Source organism: Scyliorhinus torazame, chromosome 8 (genome assembly GCF_047496885.1).
Source record: "Scyliorhinus torazame isolate Kashiwa2021f chromosome 8, sScyTor2.1, whole genome shotgun sequence".
Classification (NCBI taxonomy): Eukaryota; Metazoa; Chordata; class Chondrichthyes; order Carcharhiniformes; family Scyliorhinidae; genus Scyliorhinus; species Scyliorhinus torazame.
Window position 1 is genome coordinate 84,881,913 of NC_092714.1, and position 11,332 is coordinate 84,893,244.

The window sequence follows — 11,332 nt, forward strand, 5'->3', positions numbered from 1 at the left end:
CACACCTCCTTTTGGGTCCCACCCCCGACAGTGCCAGATTGCCAGGGGCCTGGGGGACAGGGGGCAGTACCGGGGCCCTGTCCCTAACCACCCGGGGGATCCAATGGTCTCCAAGCCCCGAGCTTGGTCATCACATCTGGTCTCCGTTCATGGAGACCAGTAATGATTCATCCCGGCCTCAGGCTGCGCCAGCAAGGGTGCAGAATCCCAGGAGCAGGCTTTGAATGGGCAGAGCATATTTGAATGAGTTTAAAGATTCATTTGGTAAACACTCAGTTTATTCATGAAGGCCCCGTCTTCTCAACCTAGCCCCTTGCCTTAGGTGTGGTTATCGTCCGGTTAATCACCACCTCTCAGCTCTCCCCCTCAAACGCGAAAGTAGTTTATGGTCATAGAACATAGAAAAGTACAGCACAGAACAGGCCCTTCGGCCCACAATGTTGTGCCGAACCTTTGTCCTAGATTAATCATAGATTATCATAGAATGTACAGTGCAGAAGGAGGCCAGTCAGCCCATCGAGTCTGCACCGGCTCTTGGAATGAGCACCCTACCCAAGGTCAACACCTCCACCCTATCCCCATAACCCAGTAACCCCACCCAACACTAAGGGCAATTTTGGACACTAAGGGCAATTTATCATGGCCAATCCACCTAACCTGCACATCTTTGGACTGTGGGAGGAAACCGGAGCACCCGGAGGAAACCCACGCAGACACGGGGAGGACGTGCAGACTCCGCACAGACAGTGACCCAAGCCGGAATCGAACCTGGGACCCTGGAGCTGTGAAGCAATTGTGCTAGCCACAATGCTACCATGCTGCCCTTAAGAACAAACTAATCTACACTATAGCACTCTACCGTAATCCATGTACCTATTCCATAGTTGCTTGAAGGTCCCTAATGTTTCCGACTCAACTACTTCCACAGGCAGTGCATTCCATGCCCCCACTACTCTCTGGGTAAATAACCTACCTCTGACATCCCCCCTATATCTTCCTCCATTCACCTTAAATCTATGCCCCCTTGTAATGGTTTGTTCCATCCGGGGAAAAAGGTCTCTGACTGTACTCTATCTATTCCCTTGATCATCTTATAAACCTCTATCAAGTCGCCCCTCATCCTTCTCCGTTCTAATGAGAAAAGGCCTAGCACCCTCAACCTTTCCTCGTAAGACCTACTCTCCATTCCAGGCAACATCCTGGTAAATCTCCTTTGCACCTTTTCCAAAGCTTCCACATCCTTCCTAAAATGAGGCGACCAGAACTGTACACAGTACTCCAAATGTGGCCTTACCAAAGTTTTGTACATCTGCTGATTGGTGTTATAACTGCAGTGGTCTTATGGGGTAGGGATGATCCACTACTCTGTGGAGCTTGCAGAATACAAGCTCCCCCAATAAGGGGGTGAGGGAGCCTTAACCAAGTCAAAGTGCTTTTGTATAAATAGAGTCGGCCAGTCAGGCACTGACTAGAAAAGTCCCAGTAGGGAACGACTGGAGCTGTGTACATAGTTAATGTGTTAAATAAAAATAAGTTGGGTTATGCCCCACCAGAATCCTTATCTGAACCCTCTGCATCTGATTGTGCGCAACCTCATCCTATGGTGAGCTGGCACCTGCGCCACCCTTGTCCCGTGCCCTCTGGCTTCAGTCATGAGCGCAGTGACTCATCACATGCAGTTTCCATCTCTGTGCTATCCTTTCGCCTAAGGTACATGATATACGCGTACTTTAACTGGTGGCTGTGAATTTGAGAGTGTTTCTCCTTCTGCTCCTTCACCTCTTTTAGTTCTACCACGGCTTGGCCAACTTAGTGTTCTTAGTGATCTGAAAGGAGAAAGGGAACAGGGATGTGGTGCCAAGGGGAGGGCTGGGAAAGCGCGAGGCACATCTTTACATCTTCAAAGCTTGCAATTTAGAAGAGCTTGTCAGATGAGAGAGAAGTGAGATGTGAGAAGGAGCATTAGAATTGAGGATACTAGGGTGGCACTGTGGCATAATGGTTGGCACTGCTGCCTCACGGCGCCGAGGACCCGTGTTCAATCCCGGCCCGGGTCACTGTCCGTGTGGAGTTTGCACATTCTCCCCATGTCTGCGCGGGTCTCACCCCCACAACCCAAAGATGAAAATGAAAATCCCTTATTATCATAAGTAGGCTTCAAATGAAGTTACTGTGAAAAGCCCCTAGTCGCCACATTCCGGCACCTGTTCGGGGAGGCTGGTACGGGAAAGATGTGAAAGGTAGGTGAATTGGCCACGCTAAATTTCCCCTTAATTGGAAAAAAAAAATTGGTTACTCTAAATTTATTTTAAAAAAGGTTTGAGGATACTATAACCTTCAAAAGTTTCAGCACTTCTTTTGGCAACAGAGTCCGCAGTGGCTGCCCCAATAATGGTGACCATATCTCCTCCACCAGGGTAAGGCCATGTAACCATACCTGTCCCTCACTGCACAGTTCCCGCAGCTTATTCATCAACCTTGTCTGGTACAGTGAGAGAACTGTGTCCGAAACTGTTAGAGTGATGTGACAGTTACAGTTGAATAGCTAGCCGTGTGTGCAAGCTGGGAAATGTGCTTCCTGCATCAGACGTGACAGACAGTAGTAACTGTGCATCGCAAATCCCAGCACATTTTTGGTGGCTGTTCAGTTTAGTGCCCAAAGTTGCTGGGCGGAATTCTCTGTCCCGCCCCACGTGTTTTCTGGTGCAGCGCACCCCAGCCGGCAGTGGGATCCTCCGTCCCGGCAACCGGCCAATGGTGTTTCCCATTATGGGCACCCCCATGTCGGCGGGAAATCCCCGGGTGTGAGTGCGCTGCCGGCGAAGCGGAGGATCCGGCCTACTAATTAAACCTTGTTTACATTCTTTTCCCACTTGTGGCACAGCACTGATTTGATGGTCAGCAGTGATTGGTGGGCCCTTCATCGCTCCTCTCAAGAAATGTTTCATTTATTTTATCTACCAGGAAGCTGATTAATTTCAGAGCTCTCAGCATGTTTTGTGTAATGTGCTTCCATTCTGGCATTATACTACCCAGAGAGAGAAATCAATGGTCTACTTAATGTCGGAGCTATACGTTTACAATGTTAAATCAGGGTGAAATTTATACAGCTGCCAGTTGTAGCTAACTGTTCTTATGTTCCATTACAAGATGCATTAAACTGTGTTATTTCTGAGCTAATCCTCATTTTTCTATCAATAATTTATTTTTCTTGTTGTATGTAAAAGATATTTAAGATTTTTTTATAAAATGGCAATGTCAGATAGAGGTGAGAAATGTATAGCTAACTCCGTTATTTTCCTTTGATTTTTGACCAATTACCCTTTGTAGACTGAACAATTGAAGATTAATATTTGCTGATTTGGACTGTACGTGGATGGTACATCAGAGGAGGACGATTGCATTAAAAGTAAAATTGCTATTGCATTAGTTAACTGGTGTGCAAAGTGGAAAATTGGAATTTCACTGAACACACATTCTCAGAAAGCAGTTTCTACTGAATTTTCAAACATGGTTATGACGCCTTTCTTTAAATCATTAAAAGCATTTAGCCCTGAAATCCCTCTATGACTTCCTGGGGCAAATCTGGGATCTGGTGGAACTTCGAAGATGCACCCTATGGATGTTGCCTGAGACTGTCCCAAATCCCAGGATCAGGGATATTGTGAGGTGGCCGGTGTCTTGTTATTTTCAGCACTATCAAAGCAATAGCTTCAGTTGTAATCATTTGCCATAGAAAAATAGGCTTTTACTGAGCTTCATTTCCATCCGTTATATAACAGTTACAAAGCATACCAATTTAGCAGTACCTGTACTCAATCCACCCAGGCATTGGTTTTACTGTTAAATTCATGAAGCCCGTGTAAATGTACTGAGAAGATACTTAAATAGTATCTGTTAAATGAGTAAATTAAGGGCTTAATGTGTGTGGAGGAACCCCCTTTGCAAATTGGTCATCTTATGACACAGGCAGGTATCAGAACAAACATTGATTGCTCCTTGGACGACACAGAAGTCACAACCCACCCCTCACATTCTCCACCAAGTTCCAGCCTTACCTGAAGGCCCCTGTGATGAGGCTTCCACTGTGGGATGAGCATTCTGTGGGAACTTCAACGAGCAATAGCACCTCACCCTGCGTAAGCAGATGAAGCCTGAGGACAGCTCATTTGCTTCTGGCTCCAAAGCCATTGACTAGCTGCAAAACAATAAGCAGGAAATTGAGCCCAGATAACATTCTACCCTTAGGACCATAGTCATATGCAAATTTACTTAGTATTGGAGGCAACTAAGGCAGGTCCAGTGTGAATTCTAATGGGTGATTTCAGTCACCTAGTCCCACCCCTTCCGGTCTGCAGAGTGAAGCTTTGGATGAAAGATTCTGATATTGTGGTAATTCAGATACACGTTACAAAATTGGGACCCGCATCTAACCAGGCAGAATGATTTTTCCAGTGACTGGGTGATTGGCTTCAGTATACGGGGATCAGCAGATATGATGCAAAGTTATTTTATGAGTTTCACTATGAATTACATCGTCCCATGAAACATTTTGTTAGGAGCAAGAAAAAGAGCTGTCAAATACATTTTGATGAAGACTTTTAAGTCTGTGCTGTGGTTCCATTCAGCGAACAATGGGATACAGCAAGCATGCACAGACACAGCTTTCCTTTCCCAGCCACATCACTCAATCCATTCTGTAGAAGGTAATGGGATTAGAGCCCAATGGTCAGCTCCTGTGCACAGATCCCCAGTTACATTGAGTGCAAATGCATTATTGTGTAAAGACCCTGTTCCATCTTACAGACCATCTGGAGTACTTACATGTCATCTCAACAAACAATGCTGATTCAAATCACTATTCTGTGTTGAAAGTTCATGCAGAGAACTGCAAGATAAATATTAACATGGAGTGTGTGAAGTGATGCCTTTGTTTCTCACCAGCATCATCACCTTGAATTGTTCACTCGTTACTTTCTTCCTTATGGTTCAGAATAATAGATGGCACAGATGCAGGAAAATTATACACACTTAATTGTAAGAAAGAACACAGAGTCCTTTAATTCGTATTAAAAATGGTATGGAATTGCAATGTGACAGGGGTGGGGTGCAGGGGATAGAGGAGGGAAGATATGCATTCATCAATCCCAATTATAGTGTCATTATATCATTTGCAGAAGGTTTGAGATGGTGATGTTCCTACAACACTGAAGTCCCAGCATTTCCCTACCAGAATTAAGTTTGCCGAGGGCAAGTATCAAAAAGGGATAATTTCCTCATATGTTTCCCACTGCTACATTTTATGAGGTGATACTTGGAGAGGAAGCACTTTCGACTGAGTTCCTTGGAACTGTACCAGGTCTCACTTTTGTACTCAGATTAACATCACGCAATTCAAAATGGGGAAACAGGCATCTCTGCTCTGTAAGTGTAAACATCACCCCACAGAGGTGCTATGATCCAGAGCCAAGACGTACTGTACTTTTCATTAAATGACAAAGTGCAAAGAAACAGATGGCTTCATAATACTTTCAGTGTACTCATGGAAAGTTGACCAAACAAAGGGCTGAGTTTTCTGGGCACCTCAAAGGCTGCAAGCGGGAGGCAACCCAGCACCGTTCGACAGTGGGACCTGGGGCAGCTCTTAGTTGACAGGGGCTAATTAAGAAACTGCCACTGGAGCCACATCTAATTGAGGAACAGCAGCCGTCCCCAAGAGCTGCCATCCTAATCGATGAGGGGGAGGGGGCACCTCAGCAGCCTCAGCAGCACCATGGTGGTAGCCAGTTCTGAACCACAGCTCCAGGGAGGGCGTGCCTCAACGGCGAGATGCCATTGAAGAGCAGGTGAGGTTCTCTTGGTAAGGCCGGGGGCCAGGCAAGCTTGCCCTGTTGATCCAGTGGGGAAGGAGGGGGTAGGTAAGGTATACCATGGGTAGCATTGCCAGGGGGCTGACCAAGACGATCCTTCTTATGCCATGGTGTGGCCGTTTAGGAGGACCTGCCTCCTGAACTTGCTGGGAGGACCTCAGGATTTATTCGGTGGTGTCCCCACACTCCTGAAGGCCCTCTCAATACAGGACAAATGCTCACCAGAGGAGCAAAGTAGCCCTTAATTAGCTAGTTAAGTAGTTCAATTGACGACTGGATGCGTGGCCACGCTGCACAGTCGCCGACCACCTGCAATATTCCATGCAGCTGGAAGACATTGGCCTCCCTTCCCAATGCTACCAGCTCTTCCTCCTCTCAGCCCATCTCCAATAAGGCATAAGACATAGAAACAGAATTAGGCCACTCGGCCCATTGAGTCTGCTCCACCATTCAATCATGGCTGATGAGCCAGGAAAACTCAGCCTGCGGAATCCACATTTGACAGAGGAAAAGTTATTCTTTGTAATTGCTATTTGTACACATTTGTGAAAAATCATAGCACAGACAGTGGCAGAGTTACTAGGATATTAGTTTTCCGTTGTTAGACACAATTTTATCACAGGACTGATCTATTTACTCCCTCCTCTAAGCAGTTACTATTGATGTTCACATCAATCAATACTTCTTGGGCTTCAGCTCACAAGCAAATTGCCACTGATGTTAAAGCGCCCCCTAGAGCTATTTTCTGAACCCTCAGAGCAAAATAAATTTTAAACATGATATACAACTACTGCCACCTACACATCCATCATGATAATGTTGCTTTTCCTTTGAGGACTAACTAAAAGCACAGTTTTCATGCAAAAGTATAATGATTTTTCTGAATGTATTGGTAGAATTCTATGAATAAAATCATGGGCTGGATTCTCCACCGGCGGGATGCTCCGTTTTGCTGGCAGCCCGGGGGTTTGCCGATGGCGTGGGGCAGCCCCACAATAGGAAACCCCATTGACCGGCCGGTGTAATGGAGCATCCGGCCAGTGGGTTGAAATGGAAATGTGGCACAGCGGGGCGGAGAATCCAGCCCTAGTGTCTGTTTCTTCACAGATCAAGCAATCTGCTTTTCTTTTTATTATTCATAGGATATAAGCGTTGTTGGCAAGGCCAGCAAACATTGCTCATCATTGGAAGGTGGTAGTAAGCCAGTTTCTTGAATTACTGCAGTCCCATGTGGTTTAGACACACTCTCAATGCCTTTAGGGCTGGAGTTCTAAAGTTTAACTCAGTGACAATGAAGGAAGGTGATGTGGTTTCAAGTCTAGTTGGTGCGTGGTTCGGAGGCGAACTTGCAGTTGGTGGTGTCCCAATAAGTCTGCTGTCCTTCTCCTTCTAGGTGGTGGAGGTCCTGGTTAGTAAAGTGCTGTTGGAGGAGGCTTTAGGAGCTGTCTTCGTGTATCTTGTAGATGGTACACACTGCGCCACTGTGCACCAGTGGTGGAGGGAGTGGAGCTGGTGGACGGGGTGCCAATAAAGTGAGCTGCTTTATCCTGAATGATTTTGAGCTTCTTGAATATTGTTGGAGTTGAGTGCCTCTGGACAAATAAGTATTCTATCACACTCTTCACTGGTGCCTTATGGGCAGGCCTTCAGGAGCCAGAAAGTGAGTCACTCACCACATAATTCCCAGCTATAATGAAAAAAGCTGGAAATACTCAACAGGTCCGACAGCATCTGTGGAGAGAAACAGTTAACATGTTAACATTTCAGATTGATGACTCTTCATTCGAAGGTTTTCAATGGTGATCCTAGGGATGGTAATGATGAAGGATTCAGGAATGCTATTGCAGTTGAGAATCAAGGGGAAATAGTTAGATTTTCTCTTGTTGGAGCTGGTGATTACCTGGCACTTGTGTCATATGAATGTCACTTTCAACTCATCAACTCAAGCCTGAATATTCTGCAAGTCTTGCATATGGGTATAGACTCCATCAGTATCTGAGGAGTTGCGAATATTACTGAAAACTCTTGCTTGAAAACATTCACACTGAAATTATTTGGGTCACAGTTCTGCCGGCAATACTAATATTGTTCCAGTTGGCGTCCATCTTCTAGTGCTGAATCTTCTGGTGTCTCCAGTACTGAGCCTGCCAGTGTTGAGCCCACTAGTACATTCCAATACTGACCCTGCCAGTGGCCTTCATCATTGAGCCAGGCTGTGTGCTCAAGTGTTGAGACTCATTGAAGCCTTCACTGTTGAACCTCCCAGTCCCCTTTGCTGTTGAGCCCACCACTGCCTTCCCATGTTGAGTTTGATGTTGCCCTCCTAGACTCAGAACCGAGACTGCAGGAATTAACAAGGCCTGTGGGAAGGCATCTAATTTGCAACAATTGTCAGGCACAAGCATTGTCACAGTTCTGTTATCATCTGAAAATACTGCACAACCCACCATTGTTGGGGAGGGTTACCCAGGTATCCCGTAGACTCCAGCCATGTCTATCCTGACCCCTAGTGTAATCAGATCAGACCTTTTTCTGTTAAAATTGAGTATTTCTTCTGGAGTCCAGGTCACTTCCTTGATCTGAAGAGAACGAGTGAGACTATCTGAAGACAGATGCATCTCAACTCACTTGACAGAACATCATCCAGAGATACATCGCATTCAAATTGGGGTCATTCTTTGTCTGTGGCTCCTTTCGCATTGATAAAATTTCACTTTCAAGGACCAGTCACAATTGAAATGAAATGAAATGAATGAAAAATGAAAATGAAAATGAAAATGAAAAAATGAAATGAATGAAATGAAAATGAAAATCGCTTATTGGCACGAGTAGGCTTCAATGAAGTTACTGTGAAAATCCCCTAGTCGCCACATTCCGGCGCCTGTTCGGGGAGGCTGGTACGGGAATTGAACGGTGCTGCTGGCCTGCCTTGGTCTGCTTTCAAAGCCAGTGATTTAGCCCAGTGAGCAAAACCAGCCCCTTATTACTCCTATTACTCCTATTACTAGACTTTAGATTTATTGTCACGTGTTACTGAGGTACAGTGAAAAGTATTGTTCTGCGTTCAGTCCAGGCAGATCATTCCATACATGAAAAACATAGGACATACGATAAGTGCACAATGTAAATACATAGACATAGACATCGAGTGAAGCAAACGGAGTGTAGTGCTACAACAGTAGAGAAGATGCGTGGAGAGATCAGTTCAGTCTATAAGAGGGTCATTCAGGAGACTGGTAACAGCGAGGAAGAAGATGTTTTTGAATCTGTCACTGCATGTTCTCAGACTTTTGAATCTTCTGCCCTATGGAAGAGATTGGAAGACAGAATAACCCAGATGGGAGGCGTCTTTGATTATGCTGCCCGCTTTTCCAAGGGTGCGGGAGGTATAGACACAGTCAATGGATAGGAGATGGGTTCACTTGATAGGCTGGGCTGTATTCATGACTCTCTGTAGTTTCCTATGGTCTTGGGCTGAGCAGTTGCCATATTAGTCTGTGTAGCAACCAGATAGGATGCTTTCTATGGTGCATCTGAAAAATTTGGGAAGAGTCAATGTGGACATGCCAAATTTCCTTAGTTTTCTGACAAAGTAAAGGTGCTGTTGTGCCTGCTTTGTCATAGCATTGAGGTGGGTGGACCAGGACAGATTGTTGCTGATGTGCACACCTCGGAATTTGAAGCTGTCAACCATCTCCATCTCGGCACCATTGATGCAGACAGGGCGTTTACGACACTTTGCTTCCTGAAGTCAACGACCAGCTCCTTAGTTTGTCTGACATTGAGGGAGAGATTGTTGTTGTTGCGCCACTCCAGTAGGTTTGCTATCACCCATCAGTATCTTCCAGAAATGGCAAACACGAGCAGGCCATTGCTATTTTCTGGGCTTTCTGCCAGTCTCGGAAGTTGCTGATTTCCAGCGCCTAATTGTTTCTTCAAAAGAAAGCAAATTTGTCACTGTCACTTTCCTCTTTTATTCCCCGCTCAGTTGTATCCCATCTTCACTTCCTGGCAGTGATTCGCACAGAAATGCAATTCTACTGGTCCTGGCAAACTTCTGGCACTTGGTCCCATGGCTCTTCTTCATGTGTGTGCTCAGGCAGTGAATATTGACAAGCTATTTAACAAATCACACCAAGCCCCCATGTTCATACTTTCACTGGATAACAATCGGAGCAAAGCCACAGATGATTTTATTCTTCCCTTTTCCAGAGGCACTGAGGTCATTTGTGATGTTTCACGACAGCTAAGATCGGCCAACCTTACACAGATCTGAACTCAAATGTGGGATTTTCCCAGTGATATATCGGTGTAAAGTTCCACATCAAGTAGCATGACTGAATCATTGGAAAAAATCCATTCAGGTTGGCAATAATATTCTCTTTCTGTATCACAGTGTTAAAGATGAACTATTTTGCGAAATAAAATCATTATAACATAAAGCAATCATTGACTGTGATTGGAATTTTGCAACAATGTTAATTATATCACTATACGGTCAGGGGGCCTGCACATACCTGCACTTGCTGCATGACAAGCAAAAAGCATAAAATGGTTCACCTACACAAAAAAAGTTGGAGGGGCATCTATTCAATACCAGGATTTAGAGTGGGGAAAGGATGGGCAATGCCATAAAAAGAAAATTATGGAAAGGGGCAGTCCCTGATTTATCCTTTCTCATCAGCTGTTATTCTTATGAATGTGGGTCATATTAATAAAGCACTTCTCGTTTTACAGCAGGATAATTGCAATATAATTTGATTGAACTGCTTTGGGCACAGGTTTCTTTGTTTGTCCACAAAATCGACTCAAAATGTTATATTATGAATAAGTAAATTATTCTATTCACAGAGAATGTACTCTGAGCACGTATAACTTTAAAAAATAAATTTTATTGGTGTGATTTGCGAGCCAGCTGGGGTTTATTGGTCAATCTGAATTGCCCTTGCGAAGGTGGTGGTGAGTGACATTCTCGAACTGATGAAGTCCATGTGCTGAAGATGCTGTTAAAGAAGAAAGTTCCAGAACTTTGACCCAGTGACAGTGAAGGAGACAGTGATGGAATGAAGATGAAGGACAGACCGTTCTAATCTGGAGACTAGGGACGGGATTCCCTGTCCCACCGCACCCGAAAACAGGTGCGACATGGCCCGTCAGCAGCTGGATTCTCCGTCCCGGCATCCGGCCAATGGGGATTACCACTGTGAGCAACCCCAGGCCGTCGGGAAATCCATAAAATGGAGGATCCACCGTCGGAGAATCCAGTCCTAGCTGCGGTGGTGGACAGGAAATTCAGTGTGAAGCTCGCTGGCTGGCGCGGCAGGAAAGTCAGTGTGATTCTCAATGGTGGCGGGAAGGAAAGTCAGTGTGATTCTCACTGGGTGGACAGGAAGTTCAGTGTGATTCTCACTGGGTGGTAGGGCAGGAAAGTCAGTGTGATTCTCACTGGGTGGCGGGGCAGG